This window comes from Microcaecilia unicolor, chromosome 9, assembly GCF_901765095.1.
Source record: "Microcaecilia unicolor chromosome 9, aMicUni1.1, whole genome shotgun sequence".
In the NCBI taxonomy this organism is placed as follows: domain Eukaryota; kingdom Metazoa; phylum Chordata; class Amphibia; order Gymnophiona; family Siphonopidae; genus Microcaecilia; species Microcaecilia unicolor.
The window spans coordinates 147,986,720-148,003,251 of record NC_044039.1 but is presented as its reverse complement, the minus strand read 5'-3'; the positions used below and the strand labels follow the sequence as shown (position 1 = coordinate 148,003,251).

At 46.1% G+C, this 16,532-nt stretch overlaps 1 pseudogene; it reads left to right on the top strand.

Annotated features, from left to right (window-relative positions):
• The first annotated feature begins 6,235 nt into the window (after positions 1–6,235).
• On the top strand, positions 6,236–16,025 carry LOC115477432 (annotated as a pseudogene).
• The last annotated feature ends 507 nt before the right edge of the window (positions 16,026–16,532 follow it).

Genomic DNA, 16,532 nt, shown 5'->3' with positions numbered 1-16,532 from the left:
TAAATATGACCAAAACCGAGCTTCTCATTTTCCCCCCCAAACCCACCTCCCCGCTCCCCCCGTTTTCTATTTCTATTGATGGCTCTCTCATTCTCCCTGTCTCCTCAGCTCGAAACCTTGGGGTCATCTTTGACTCTTCTCTCTCCTTCTCTGCTCATATCCAGCAGATTGCCAAGACCTGTCTTTTCTTTCTTTACAACATCCGTAAAATCCGCCCCTTTCTTTCCGAGCACTCTACAAAAACCCTCATCCACACCCTTGTCACCTCTCGTTTAGACTACTGCAATCTGCTTTTTGCTGGCCTCCCACTTAGTCACCTCTCCCCTCTCCAGTCGGTTCAAAATTCTGCTGCCCGTCTCATCTTCCGCCAGGGTCGCTTTACTCATACTACCCCTCTCCTCAAGACCCTTCACTGGCTCCCTATCCATTTTCACATCCTGTTCAAACTTCTTCTACTAACCTATAAATGTACTCACTCTGCTGCTCCCCAGTATCTCTCCACACTCGTCCTTCCCTACACCCCTTCCCGTGCACTCCGCTCCATGGATAAATCCTTCTTATCTGTTCCCTTCTCCACTACTGCCAACTCCAGACTTCGCGCCTTCTGTCTCGCTGCACCCTACGCCTGGAATAAACTTCCTGAGCCCCTACATCTTGCCCCATCCTTGGCCACCTTTAAATCTAGACTGAAAGCCCACCTCTTTGACATTGCTTTTGACTCGTAACCACTTGTAACCACTCGCCTCCACCTACCCTCCTCTCTTCCTTCCCGTTCACATTAATTGATTTGATTTGCTTACTTTATTTATTTTTTGTCTATTAGATTGTAAGCTCTTTGAGCAGGGACTGTCTTTCTTCTATGTTTGTGCAGCGCTGCGTATGCCTTGTAGCGCTATAGAAATGCTAAATAATAGTAGTAGTAGTAATAGTATGCATAAAATTTGCCTATAATTAACTTATTGCATTCCTCAGTTTTAGGCTTGTGGTAGAAGCCATGCACTCAGCATTTGGGCTCAGCTCTACCGGGAGCCTTCTTGCATTGGCCTATGAGAGTGGGAACACCCCCTCCCCCAGCAGTGATGGGGGGAGGGGGAAAATGGGACTTGAAAAACTACCTTTCTGTGATTTTTACTACATTCAAAGCGGTTTACATAGTACATACAGGTACTTATTTGTACCTGGGGCAATGGAGGGTTAAGTGACTTGTCCAGAGTCACAAGGAGCTGCAGTGGGAATTGAACTCAGTTCCCCAGGATCAAAGTCTGCTGCCACTAGGCTACTCTTCCACTCCATGGTGCTCAAGCCTTAATAACTGTGAGGCTGGGCTGAGCAGATTCACTTTTGCAGTGACAATTCTCAGCCCTGTTGCTCTCTCACTTTATTCATAAGAACATTCCTGGCATCACTGCCTCCTTCCTGGCAGAGGACAGGAGGAGGAGGATTCGGGCAGTGCAAAAGCTCTGCTAATATAAAAAGAAAGATCGCTGAAACTGAACAGTCTGCTGGCTGAAATCCCTGAGCTGCGGGAGAGGAAGAGGTTGGATAAAGCCCATGTACAAAAACAACTCCCCCCCTCATAAAAAAAAGAGAATAAAAGCAAACTCCATGGCTACATCTGATCTGAGAAAAGGAAAAGCAAAGAGGGCCAGAAAAACATACTCCATTTGGTCACAATTTTGTGGACCCCTGCTCTATAGGCACAGATTGAGAGAAGCACTGGTCTGAAAGAACTTGCTTGGTGATGTAGTCTAGATTTCTAAACGGAGAGCCCTGTTGGATGTACGAACTTTAAGCTAAGTCAGGGGCTTAGCCGGACCTCAGCGGGAGGGGGTCCAGAGCCCAAGGTGGGGGGGGGGGCATGTTTTAGCCCACCTCTCCCAGTTGCCGACCCCGATATGCCACTTTTGACCCCCCCCCCCCCACCGCCGCAAGGTACCTTTGCTGGCGGGGTCCCCAACCAACTCCAGCCATAGTCTTCTTCAGCGCCGGTCTCTGGTGCGTTCACTGATCTGTGCTGTGAGTCCTGACGTCCTGCACAAAGTGCAGGACGTCAGGACTCACAGTGCAGATCAGCGAACGCGCTGGACACCGGCGCTGATGAAGACTAAGGCTGGCAGGGGTTGGGGACCCCCGCAAGCAAAGGTACCTTGTGGCGGCGGCAGGTCGAAAGTAGTGGTGGTGGTGGGGTTGAAAATAGAGGGGGCCAGAACTAAATCTGTGGGGGCCATGCCCCCGTGGCCCCACCTAGCTACGCCCCTGAGCTAAGTGCTGGCCATTTATTAAGTTAAGACGCGTATTTAAAGATGTCATTGATATTTAAGGAATGGCAAAGGAATTAAAAATTAAGAAAAAGCACACAATCAAGAATACAGGAGGTTTTTGACCAATCATATGATCACAATCCACAATGAGTTGGTATTAAGTTCGTATGCTTTGCCCCCGAGTAAGGACTGTTGAGGTCTTTTCCTCCTTTCCGGTAAACAAGGGTTATTAGGATACTGTTTGGTGAATAAGGGCAGATACACAATCATTAAGTTATTTTTCAGCTTAGTATTGAGCTTTCTAAACAGGAAACATAATAGACTTCAATCATGGTCAAGTATAAGAAGCATTATATAGCAGAGAGACAACAACACAGTTTCATTCCTCTAAAACAAGGAATCTAGGAAAGTATAGTCCAGGAGGTACAGAACTGATCCGCTTCAGTAGCAAACTTGGGAGAGAAGGAGTGGCCTAATGGTTAGTGTAGCAGGTTTTGTTCCTGAAGACCTGCGTTCAATTCCCACTGCAGCTCCTTGTAACCTTGGGCAAGTCACTTAACCCTCCATTGCCCCAGGCAGGGGCGTAGCCAGACAGCAGAAATTGGGTGGGCCTAGGCAAGAAGTGGGTGGGCACCAAGAGTTCTCCCCCTCCCACCAAACAAATATCTCAGCTGGTGGGAAAATGCTTCTCTCCACTTTGGCAGCCTGCAGCAGGCATGTGCTGAAAACTGAGCATGCGCAGGTGCCAGAATCGTGGAGAGCAACGTTTTTGTTACCATCAGGAGGAAGTTTTCAGCTGGCGGAGCTTAGGATCCCCACTAGCTACTGCTAAACATGTGCTACTGTTGGGTGGGCCTGAACCCTAAGTGGGTGGGCCCCGGCCCACCTAGGCCCACCTGTAGCTACGCCACTGGCCCCAGGTACAAAAACTTAGATTCTGAGCCCTCTAGGGACAGAGAAAGTACCTGCATATAATGTGTACAGAGCTGTGTATGTCTAGTAGCACTATAGAAATTATTAGTAGTACCTGACAGAATATGTTTAAAAAAACTGTTAGCCACAAATCCTCATGACTATGCCAATGCTTTCTTATCAACCTCTCATATTACAGGATGAGTGCACCTGAAACATTCTGGGCCTCTGGTGTTGAATTCATTGTCATCAGAGCATGACATGAATGCCATCCATATAGATGGATTTTAAGCATCCAAAGACAAATACTATATTGGAATAATTCCTGTTAGAAACCCTAGGGCAGAGTCAGCCTGGTGGCATAGGTATAGTGCTGTGCATTGCCATGCAAGGGGATCTGGGTTCAATTGCATGGCATGCTGTCAATGTCTGAGCTTTGGGGGAGGGAGGATATAGAAGAGGAAGACAGCCCAACTGATTATGGGCCAGATGCACTAAACGTAACGAGCCATTAACGAGCAAGTAGTAAACCGTGGCATGCACAAAAGGCTTCTCGGAGCCATTTTCTGATCACGGTAGCAGCTAACAAAAACGGAATGCAGATGAGCAAATTAGTACCCCAATGTGTATAAATCGTATTGTAATGAGTTGCACTACCGTTTTCCGATTGCCTAACCATGGAAAATCTAATGGGAGGTCTGTATCTCTCATTGGGGCTGCACGGGATTTATTCGCCTCTAAAAACTTCTATAAATTTAACAAAAAAAAAATTGGGAAAAAAAACGTCCAAGTGCTCGTCAGGGATGTCCTTTATGGACGTCCTTCACTCAAAACAACCAGCTGGAAACCTTTGCCTAGCCACGTCCAAGTGCTCATCAGGGCCATCCTTCTAAAGTGCCTAACATGGACGTCCTTCACTAAGGACGTCCCTGACGAGCACTTGGACATTTTTCCCCCAGATTTTTTGTGATGGGTGCGAGGACGTCCAAATCAAAAAACTATTTGCATGTCTCTTTCGATTATGCCCCACCTCCATGTCTCTCTCAGCCATGAAGCAAACAGCTCCCCTTGGCTGCTGCCTTGGCTTCCCTGGTAATATGACCCCTAAATAAGGGGAGCTGGGATAGGAGGGAAGCCAGCATGAAACTATAGGGAGTTGAAGAAGCCTGCAGGAAGCCACCTTGCCCCTTATTCCCACCCCCTCACTAACCTAGAAGTAGTGGAGTTGTCTTAAGGGAATGGTAGTATTTCTCCTATGTTGCAATATGTGTGTGTGTGTGTGTTTGTGTGTGTTTGGGGGGGAGGGGTCCCAAGCTAAAGTTGCTGTAGGTATTGCTGGGAAGCCCTGTGCCTTGCCCTGCAGGACTGTTCTGACAGGGGGTCATGGGGTAAGGAGGGTGAGGTGGTATGTAACATGCTAATGGTGGTACAGCAGACTGACTCCTTGGGATTAATTGAATGGATAAGAAAACTGGCTGAAGGGGCTGGCCTGAAGTTGATGGCCCAGGTGGCTCCATGGAAGGCCAGACAAGGGTAAAACCTAGCTCATCTCATGATAGGCCAGGAAGTAAAAGGTGTACAATTCAAACTGTTTTTGCTCAGATGCACTTTGTGAATGAGTGCTTGCTATAAACTTTACAGTGAAGCTGTGGTCCTGCCTTTATACCACAAAATAGTTGGCTGTGCTAATGGTAGGGTGTATTGTATTGTGTTTGGGCTTCAGGCTTAAGGAATATGCAAATTAGGTGTGTGTCTGGAACCCAAACATTTAGGAGTGCCCTGTCAGATGCCTTAATTTGGTAGTTCCCAACCATTGTGCTTAGGTGTTGTCAGACTCTCAATGACTGCTCCTGTCAATAGAGTCCATCAAAGCAGTGTGGGGACACACACACACTTTCACTTTTGCATACACACAAACATTTTCTTACTCCTAGACTTATTTGGAGCAATTACAGGAGCAACAGCAGCAAGGACTTGCAATGAAACAGGTTATCCCCTAGTCAGTGCTTCTCAACCTAGCCAGTGGGGTTTGCAGGATTACTACAATGAGATCCATTACATGCAGATGGCTTTCGTGCATACTTATTGTGGTAATCCTGAAAGCCGACTGGTTTAGTCTGCCTCCTGGAGAGGGTTTGGGAAGCAGTGCTCTCTCTGCATGGCTGCTAGTCCCAGACTAGCCGCTGCACTTTCTCCTCAGGTGCTGAAATCAGAGCTCCCTGCGACTTATACTGCAATTTACTAGTGGCTTGGCCAGTTTTAGTGCAAAGTTATTACCTGAAACACAGATGCTGCTGTTATGCCCACTTCTTTCAAGAGCCGAGGGAGACGGGAGACGGGATCCGGGGGGGGGGGGGGGGGGGGGGGGATACATGAAACTTTTACACGCAACCTGCTGTTCCCATTGCACTACTTCTCCAAGAAACGGGTATCTTTTTAAATGAAAAAGAATCAGGTGAAAATGCAATTAGGAGAGATTAAAGTAGAAACCTAAGGCACAGCTCGGGCAGCACATCCCGACCAGTAGGCATGACAGGGAGAGAGGGGGAAGCGCAAACCTGCCCCAGACTGGCAGCCAGTGGGGTAAGAAATGTAGCGCTTCATGGGGCGACTGCATCAGCCTTAATGATTTCCTAAAGTGAATGGGAAACATCCCTCCAGGGGACTCTCTCGGCTGCTGCCAGGTGACCCACCAGGAGGTTCTCGTGGTTCCCCCAGGGTGTCACAAAGGGTCTTCAGCTCTCCCAAGGTAGCAGGCACCAACCGGTTCTCACATCTAAGATACCCAAGGTCACACAGGCATCTCTTGTATTGCTTAAGCAACTCCAATTCTCTTTAGAATTAAATCACGCCTCTTGTATGAGTCTAGGGGGAACTCTCTGACCACCATCACGGGAGGGGAGAAGCTCAGCCCCTTTTAATGCCATCTGTTATAAAAGAGGCATTGACACCACGAACCAACGGAGCGGGGTGAGGACTGAAGCCAAAAAAAGGGTGGGGGGCACAGAGATTCAGTGAATGCTAAAATCAAAGATTTTTTTCAGTAACAAAAATATCAAATTATTTAAAGAAAAATAGGATCAGTTAATATTAAGGAACTGGAGAAAAAGCTGAAGTCAAGTCACATCCTAGGATTAAAAATTCAATCAAACGGCCAAATTTAAAATAATACTGACAACTAGGTTGCCTTGAGTGATAAGAGCTAGCCACATAGAAGAAATTCAAGCTTCCCCTCACGGTCAAACGTGCAGGATGGCTGAGCTGGACAGCGGCCGGGGAGTCAGTGAGCACCTGAAGGCCTGGAAGGACCAACTGCAGCCGGCTCTGGTGGTATCTCTGCTCGTCCTCCTCTGCTTAGAGGTTGCCCTGTGGGTTAGAAGCCCAAGACGGAGCAGCAGAAGCCCTCCGGGTCCCTTCGCTTGGCCCCTGGTGGGCAATGTGATGCAGCTGGGCGAGCAGCCCCACCTCACCTTCTGCAGAATGGCTCAGAAGTACGGCGATGTCTTCCAGATCCGCCTGGGCAGGCTGGCCGTGGTGGTGCTGAACGGAGAGTCGGTCATCAGACGTGCATTGATCGGTCAGAGCGTTCAGTTTGCGGGCAGACCCGGCTTCGCCTCTTTCCAAATGGTCTCGGGAGGGAAGAGCATGGCTTTCGGCGGATACACGGAACTCTGGAAGGTCCACCGAAAGATCGCCCACTCCACCCTGAGGGCTTTCTCTACGACCAACACGGAGATGAGGAGGCTTTTGCAGAGGCACATAGTGGACGAGGCGAAAGACCTGATCGAGGTGTTCCTCAGCCTCAGCGCCCACGGGCGCTATTTCGACCCCTCTCCAGAGTGCACCGTAGCAGTGGCCAACGTGATCTGCGCCCTCTGCTTTGGGAAGAGATACAGCCACGAGGATCAGGAATTCAAGAGCCTCTTGGGCAGGAACCATAAGTTTGGGCAAACCGTGGGAGCGGGCAGCCTCGTAGACATCCTGCCCTGGCTCCAGACTTTCCCTAACCCGGTGCGTAGCCTCTACCAGAGCTTCCAGGACCTCAACCGAGAAGCCTTTGATTTCGTGAAGGTGAAGATCTCCCACCACCGCCAGACCTACGACCCCGAGGTGACCAGAGACATGAGCGACGCCTTCATTAGGCAAATCGAGCATGAGACCAGAGGTGGCCTCAGCAAAGAGTACGTGGAAGGCACGGTGACTGATATTTTTGGGGCAGGGCAGGACACCAATTCCACAGCCCTGACCTGGATCCTCCTGCTGCTCATCAGGTACCCGCACCTGCAGAAGAGGCTGCAGGAGGAGGTGGACGGGGTAGTGGGACCAGAGAGGCTGCCCACCTTTGAGGACAAGGGCAGCCTACCCTTCCTGGAGGCTTTCATCTACGAGACCCTGCGCTTCAGCAGCTTCGTGCCCGTCACCATCCCTCACTCCACCACCGCCGACGTGACGGTGAACGGCTTTCACATCCCCAAGGACACGGTGGTGTTTGTCAACCAGTGGTCGGTCAATCACGACCGAGGCAAGTGGAAGGATCCCGACACCTTTGACCCTTGCCGGTTCCTGGACCAGAAGGGCCAAGTGGACCGAGACTTGGCCGCCAGCGTTCTGATCTTCTCCTTGGGCAAGAGGCGGTGCATAGGTGACGAGGTCTCCAAACTTCAGCTCTTCCTCTTCACGGCCATCCTCTTGCACCAGTGCACTTTCCGAGCCGATCCAGCCCAGAAGCTGAGCATGGGCTGCACCTACGGGCTGACACTGAAACCTCTGCCATTCAGCCTCTCGGTGACACTGAAAAGCCTCTGCGTTCATTGATCCCCCACTTCCGGCACCCGGAGTTTTGCACGGGACCTTTGTGCATCTGCCCCTAAGTCACCTGAATTCCTCGTTTCTTCAGCGCCTTTCTTAATGGCTCTGGGGATGTACTGTGTGTCAGATGGGAAAGAAAGGGGGCTGCCGATCGGATCACTCTCACAGCTTCAGCGGGAATCCGGAGCATTGGGAGAATCGGAGGACTCCAGTCCTGCAAGGACACGGAAAACTCACGGGAAGGAGCCCTCTGAAAGCCTCAAGACCTGCTCTCCTTTTTTCCTACTCTCACATGGCTCCTGCTCTGTTGGTTTCCAAACTCTCTCTCTCTCTCTGCCTTTCTGTATCCCTCGCCCGGTCGAGGACCACCCAGCATTGCATAATCACACAGATTTCTACCGATTCACTAAAAGAAACGCCAGCCGGCCAGATGCTGCATCAAGAGTTTACCGGACAAGCAAAAGTAATGTATTCAAGTAAGTCTTTCTGCTTATCTCTAGCTGCGTGGGTAGTAATTTGATAACCTAATTCACCATGAAAGACAGCTGTCAACCAAGATCTATGCGCAAGGGCTGAAAATCCCAAATCAGCTGAGACTGTTGCTTTACAGGATTTCCTCCTGGCTCTTAACATCCAATGACTTTCCGCTTTCTGCAGCAGAGTCGTCCTTCATCTGAAATAGTTCCTCTGACAGCGACTCAAAATCACTTCTAGAAAACGTGGACTATTCTCCCATATTTTAAGCCTTGTTGTCTGTCTTTCTTTCAACTTTTGATCATGAAAGATATTTTTGCATAACATAGTATGGATTGTTTTTGCATATATCTCTTGGACAGGGCATATTTTGTTGTCATGATCAATGAGCTACAGTGCAGGTGACCTTACAACAAGGACAGGAACAGACTTTACCTTACGGATGCATACAGCTGTGATTTTGATTTCCTAATTGATTTTCCTTGAAAGAAGGAGGAGGAGGAAAAAAACCATGCATGCCATGTGGTTTAAAACCAGGTTTGGTGCAGCTTTCCTGGACATGAGCCGTGTGGTCATCCTGTACTTAGGACAGAAGCATTAATATAACATTTAGGCACAAAAGAGAATGAGTCTTTTGTCCCCTCAAATTCACGCTTTTTCTTCCCCTGAAGCACGATTCTCGTAGTATTAATTCACAATGATACTGTTAGTAGCTGGCAAAATTTTAAGCTGCATCTTTGTTACAAACATGCCTTAAGCACTGGTTGACAGTCAGTACCCGAGCCAACTAACAAAAACAAATAAATCTATCAGAATGTGCTGTACACTGTTATATTTATGAATGTATTTGTTATACCTTCTCTGTCCTGCACCGTGTATCTGTAGCTCTGTCTGGGTTTATGCCGCCAAGATTTCTGGATGGGGTTCAGTAGTTATTATAGTGAGGAAGCTTGTTTTGTTTTTTTGCTTAAAACATCTTATTTGAGAATGTTATCAACTGAAATCACATGACTGCTGTCACTTTTAGTTTCTTCTGTATTCTATACCTTCAATAAAAAAAAAAAACCTACTGGTAAAAATGGCAGTTTCCTCTCTCAATTAGCTTTAGAAGGAGTAGCCTAATGGTTAGAGAAGTGGCTTGAAAACTAAGGAAGCCTAGCTCAAATTTCACTAAACCCTCCATTGCCTCAGGGGACGGTGAAATACCTAGTTCACCTGAATGTAACTCACCTTGAGATAATATTGAAAAAGACATGAGGCTAAGTCCAAAATCCCTTCCCTGTATTCTACAACAGTCAGAGATTTTTTTTTCCTTTTACTTAATAGCAGTTTGGTCCTGTTTTGGGCTTTCTGCTCATTCAGAATCAGGGCTGGCATCTGGTACTTCCTTCACATTTTATATCTTAGCTGGAGGGCCAAGCACTAGGATTCAGAAATTTATCCTGCAGTCAAGGGCTCCAAATTCCACCACTAGGTGTCACCATTGCAAAATGTCTGACTGCCTCCTCACAGGGTGCCAAAATGTTGTCTCTGCAGAGTCAGGAATCAAATCATGGTCTTTCCACATGACAGTACACAGCACTGAAGTGAATAAAAACTTATCTCCAAAGGACTGAGCTAAAAAAAAAATTCAGGGGGCTATTATTTTTTTTTTTTTTTTGCATTATGAGACAAATGGCATATACTGAAGAACTCCAGTTGTTTAGCATTTCTCAACTCAAAAAGTTTGCAGTTTCCATCTCTTTGTGTTTGTAACTTTCAAGTTGTTATTTGTTTTTGTTTATTGGGGATTTATTAACAACTTTTATGAAGAGATTGACCCAAGGCAGTGTACAACAGGTATAGCTTGACATAAAACTAACACTTTTTTTTAAACAGCATAACAATTGTGAAATGATCACACATATGCATAAATACAATCAATGAGGTAAATTTGGAGATGGCAAATTGAATCCTAGAAATAGGAGTAAGCTGGTCAGTCTGCACATGTATTAAAGGCTTTCTGCTTCCTGAAGTACCGTCTAGTGTTAAGAAAATAATAGCAATGCCAATAAGATATATTTCTGGAATACTGCAGAGGGTTGTAGACCCTGGAACAAGAAATTATAGTTCAGGAATCTACTGCAGTGAAGGCCCTCCAAAGCATAAAGGCTGGCGCAGATGCTCCCAAAAGGACAGACCTGTTTATAAGACCCCCGCTGGGATTGAAGCATCATTCATTACTCAATAGCACCATTTAATGGCCAGGAATTATAATTGCATGCACCAAAGAAAGCATCATTGTGTGACCATGGCCAAAGTTGCTGCTAACAAAAGGGTAAGGGAAAGACTATATACAAGGGGTAAGAATACTCTGGCTAGTTCGGAATGAAGGCTTAATGGTAAAGGGTACAAATTGTCAATATTATATTAAATCTTGTTAGAGGCCATCCCACCAATACTGGGTGGCTAATAGAATTTAATTATCTAAATCTTATCTATCTAAATCTCAGGGCATGGCCTATGGTCCTGAAAATTAATGGTTTGCAAGTCAGGGGCCCCTCATTTTTGGTTCAGGCCCACCCAAATCAGGTAACCAATAAGGTGCTGCATTTTTCCTAAAGTGTCACCCTCTGTCCCTCCATTAGTGCTCAGATTAAAAAAAACCTGTTACATTTTGACATCTCTCCACCCTCTTCCCTGTGCCAGCACCTGAACCAACTGGACAGGTCCAGTTCAAACTCCCAGTCTCGTAAGTTCCTCTTGTAATTTTTCAAAATCCTCTTGCGATTTAACAACTTATGTCATCAGCAACTTGAATTACCTCACTAGTTACGCCCATCTCTAGATAATTAAAAAATATGTTAAAAAGCAACGGTCCCAGCACAGACCCCTGGGGAACACCACTATCTACCCTTCTCCATTGAGAATACTGACCATTTAACCCTACTCTCTGTTTTCTATCTTTTAACCAGTTTTTAATGTACAATAGAGCACTACCTCCTATCCCATGACCCTCCAGTTTCTTCTGGAGTCTTTCATGAGGTACTTTGTCAAATGTCTTTTGAAAATCCAGATACACGATATCAACCAACTCACCTTTATCCACATGTTTGTTCACCCCTTCAAAGAAATGTAGTAGATTGGTGAGGCACGATTTTCCTTTATTAAATCCATGTTGTCTTTCTCATTAATCCATGCTTTTGAATTGTAATTTTGTTCTTTATAATAGTCTCTACCATTTTGCCCAGCACTGACGTCAGGCTCACTGGTCTTTAATTTCCCGCATCACCTCTGGAACCTTTTAAAAAAAAATCGACGTTACATTGGCTACCCTCCAATCTTCCGGTACCAAGCCTGATTTTAAAGATAAATTACATATTATTAACAATAGTTCTGCAAGTTCATTTTTCGATTCTATCAATACTCTGGAATGAATACCATCTGGTCCAGGTGATTTGCTACTCTTTAATTTGTCAAATTGCACTATTGCATCTTCCAGGTTTATAGAGATTTCATTCAGTTTCTCTGACTCATCAGCTTTGAATACTATTTCTGGCACCGGTTTCTCTCCCAAATCTTCCTGAGTGAAGACCGAAGTAAAGAATTCATTTAATATCTCTGCTATGGCTTTGACTTCCCTGAGTGCCCCTTTAACCCCTTGGTCATCTAATGGTCCAACTGATTCTTTTGCCGGCTTGATTTAATATACCTAAAAAAAGTTTTTACTATGTGGTTTTGCCTCCAACGCAATCTTTTTTTCAAAGTCCCTCTTTGCCTTCCTTATCATTGCTTTACATTTGACTTGCCATTCCTTTGTGCTGTTTCTTATTATTTTTAGTCAGATCCTTCTTCCATTTTCTGAAGGATTTTCTTTTAGCGCTAGTAGCTTCCTTCACCTCACTTTTTAACCATGCCAGCTGTCATTTGCACTTCTTTCCTCCTTTTTTAATACATGGATTATAACTGGCCTGGACTTCCAGGATGGTATTTTTGAAAACATCCATGCCTGATGTAAATTTTTGGCCGTTGCAGCTGCTCCTCTAAGTTTTTTTTCACCATTCTTCTCATTTTATCATAGTCTCCTTTTTGAAAGTTAAAAGCTAACGTATTGGATTTCCTGTGTGTACTTACTCCAGAGCCGATATAAAATCTGATCATATTATGATCACTGTTATCAAGTCTCCCCAGCACCATTACTGCCTGCACCACATCATGTGCTCCACTAAAGACTAGATCTAGAATGTTTCCTCCTGTTGTTGGCTCCTGGGCCTGCTGCTCCATAAGCAGTCCTTGATTTTGTCAAGGAATTTTACCTCACTAGCATGCCTTGATGTTACGTTTTGAATGGTTGGGACTAGTTTGGACTGATATAGATGGGTTTCACCAGTTTGAACCACTCGGGAACTGGTTTGGACCAGTTTGAAACAGTCAGAAGTGGTTTGAACTGTACCTGTTTGAACTAGTCCAGACCAGTCTGATTCAGTTAGTACCAGTTTGAACTGGTTTGATCCAGTTAATATCTGACACTCCACCCTTGTTTCACCAATTCTATGCCCCTGCCCTACCCCCAATAAATAACTACAGGGAGGGTAACAATATAGGCTTCAGCATCTACAGGCCACATTGAAGGCTGGAAAATGGGTAAGTATAAGAGGTTATACTCTTCAGCCCCCATTGTGTCACAGCCCCCCCAACACACGCAATGCTTCCCCCATATATTAAAGCCAAACAAGTTCTACATCCACAGACCCCCCCCCCCCCCTCACCAAAGCCTCTCTTCCAATAATAGCAAAGCAGGGCTAGGATATTACAACATAAAACTCACAATATGAAGAAATGTCTGATTCTAGTGTAATCTCGGTTAGAGTACTATAAACTCTCTTAGTATTAAGCATGTTGTGAAGTAATGCAAAACTGTTAATAAAAACCAATCACTCAGGATCTAGAGCACTAACTTCCAAACCTCACACAGCAATGACCCTCCCAAGGAAAAGACGTTGCTTTAAATATTACAGTGGGCCTTAATACATCAACGCATCTATTGTGAAAATTGAACAAGCCAAATAACTAGATTGCATTCATGCTAACAGAATACCTGGTCTCAGTCACACAAACAGGACAAAGATGTCAAATACAGAACGAGTGACTGCAAACTAGAAATAGAAATACAGTAAAAGTCTTGAATATCCAAAGTAAACCTATCAGTTGTCAGATAAGTGAACAGTTGTATAATACAGAAAAAAATGGTAAAAGGCTGTAAAAGCAGGGTCCTGGGTCACAACTGTGCTGCTTTGATGTAAAAGCAGGGTCCTGGGCAGTGGCGTTCCTAGGGGGGTGGACACCCAGGGCGGCGCCCCGCCCCCCGGGTGCAGTGCCCCCCCCGATGCAGCGAGGGCCCCCCCCGGTGAAAGACCACCCCCACAAAAGAGCCCCCCCAGGTGCATGCCGCTGGGGGGGGGGTGCTGCAGCGCCCCCCTGCTGCGAGTTTACTAACTTTGCTCGTTCGCTGCAGCTCCCTCTGCCCCGGAACAGGAAGTAACCTGTTCCAGGGTAGAGGGAGCTGCAGCCAATGAGAGAAGTTAGCGAACTTGCACAGCACCCGGGCCGGACCCCCCCCCCCACTGCCCCCCCCTTGGTACGCCACTGGTCCTGAGTCTGAAACAAATTGTCTCAGGTGGGAAACTTCCCTCTGTGCCATACCAGAAAATGGAAGGACACAGTGACATCATTGGGGGGGGGGGGGGTGAGGGTGCTGTCGGATATGCTGAATGGTCACATTAGCAAAGGTCAGATAATATAGACTGTATTGTATGTACACAGAAATTAAACTGAAACCTCAAGAAGCCAGACTTTGTATGTAGTACAAGAGCAGATAAATAGGAGATGCATTTCATTCTACACTGTGCAAAACATAAAGATAGCAGATGTCAGAGATGGTGTGGGGAAGTGCAAGCAGAGCATTTGCCACTGGACCCAAGCCTGCATGAGGCTGAAGAAGGTACAGCTGCTAATCTGAAGTCAGTGGAACAGACCTCCAACATCAAGGAAGCCTGAGGCAACCAATTCTGGCAACTTGTATGCTGGAAAGCAGCAAATAAATACAATTTTTGAAAAATTCTATATCTGGTGGTTATTTGCCTTTCAGTAATCTCCTCCCTCGGACTCCCCAGAGTGTGTATCCATCTCTGTGTTCCTTAGTGTCTGGTTCTCTTATATACCTTTTTCTGCTTTGGGTTATGGGATGGTTATAGTATTTAATCTTGATTCTTATCGGCTTCAAAGACAGTTACTTTGAATGAAAATAATATGGAAATTCAAGTAAAGTTCAAAGAAGCCATCAAGTGGTTTTCTGGTACACAAATTTGATAACTTGAATCTCAAACTTTTATAAGGCCTTTCATTGCCAGAGACACGTGTGTTTTTCACTCTGTAAGTGTGATGGAATGTTTAATGAATTTGCCCAGCTAAATTAACCATCCAGGAGTAAAAGGTTTCGCATTAAGAGCCCCCTTTAAGTCTGCTGTAAATAGGAGGTAGAGGAGACTGGTTTTTACTGTATTTTAATATAGCAGCTCCTGTAGGTATCTGGAAGTAGAAGTGGTAATTTTATTTTTAAAAGATACTAGATCAAGATGAGTGAGGGAAGCCTCCATCTCCCACTCCAGCTGCAATCTAGACAAAGAAGGTAGTTTTAAAAGGTTCCAAAGAAATTGGACCTGGTAGAAAATCAGAACTGTTAAGTAAAGCTGTGCCAGAGCTGGTGGTTGGGAGGCGGGGATAGTGCTGGGCAGACTTATACGGTCTGTGCCCTGAAGAGCACAGGTACAAATCAAGGTAGGGTATACACAAAAAGCAGCAAATATGAGTTATCTTGTTGGGCAGACTGGATGGACCATGCAGGTCTTTTTCTGCCATCATCTACTATGTTACTATGTATGTAAAGAGAACTAAATAAGAGAGCTCAGTGCTCCAGTTGTGGTAAGTTAACAAGTTTGCCTCCTCTAGACCCTTCAGTGTGTTGATCCAGTGCTGCTCTTTCTGTGTCTTCAAAGGCCTTGAACTGCCACAGACCTTTACCATAAGTACATAAGCACCGCCTTACTGGGAAAGGACCAAGGGTCCACCAAGCCCAGCATCCCGTCTCCGACAGTGGCCAATCTGGGCCTCAAGAACCTGGCAACCCCCCCCCCCCCCCCAAAAAAAAAAAAAAAACTTAATTCTTAATAATGGTCAATGGACTTTTCCCTCAGGAATCTGTCCAAACCCCCTTTAAATTCCATAAGGCCAGCTGCCAGTTCCATAGCACCTCCTCCTCCTCCTGGCCACCTCTTTTTTTCCTGCTTCAGTGCTTCTCTTTCACTTGCTACATGCTGTATTTGCTTTTCTCTTACCAGGGGTGTATGGATGCCTGCCTCCTCCCAATCTACTTGCTACTTGCACATAGAGATGCCAAGTCTCACACAATAGGGCTGATTCAATTTGCATGTGCATGTGAGATCCCCTCCAATGAGCTCCTCTTCTCATGCATTGCAGCTGCAGCCACTGGAAGCTGAAGATCAGGAACAGTGTGACTGTTGAAGATCCCCAAGGTCCTAGCAGCATAGGAGGAAAGTCAGGCTCTGGATCAGAAAGGGTGGCCACCGTGGGAAAACAAAGTGGATGTTGAATGCAGGTTGCATTGCCAAGTGGCGATCAGAGACTAAAGAGGATTTATTTTTTATTTGATTTGGGGACTTTGCTCACTGAGATGGGGGGGGGGGGGGGGAATTGATGCCAAACAGAGGGCTGTTGGAGTAAGGGGAAAGATTGATGCCAAGGGTAAAGTCGCTGGGGTAGAGGGGAGGGACTGATGCCAAAGGGGAATGCTGCAGGGCATAGCTTAAAATTGATGATAAGGGGATGGGTTTGTTGGGGTAAGGGAAGAGACTAATACTAAGGTGAGGAAGGAGGATTCCTGGGCTACAGCTAGATTGATGATAAAAGGTAAGCCCAAATAGTATATTGATGCCAAGGGTGGTATTTTGATGTCTAGGGGGTGGGGGAAGTGAGAGTGCATTAGAAATGTGGGGAACAAAGGAATTACATATGCACAGA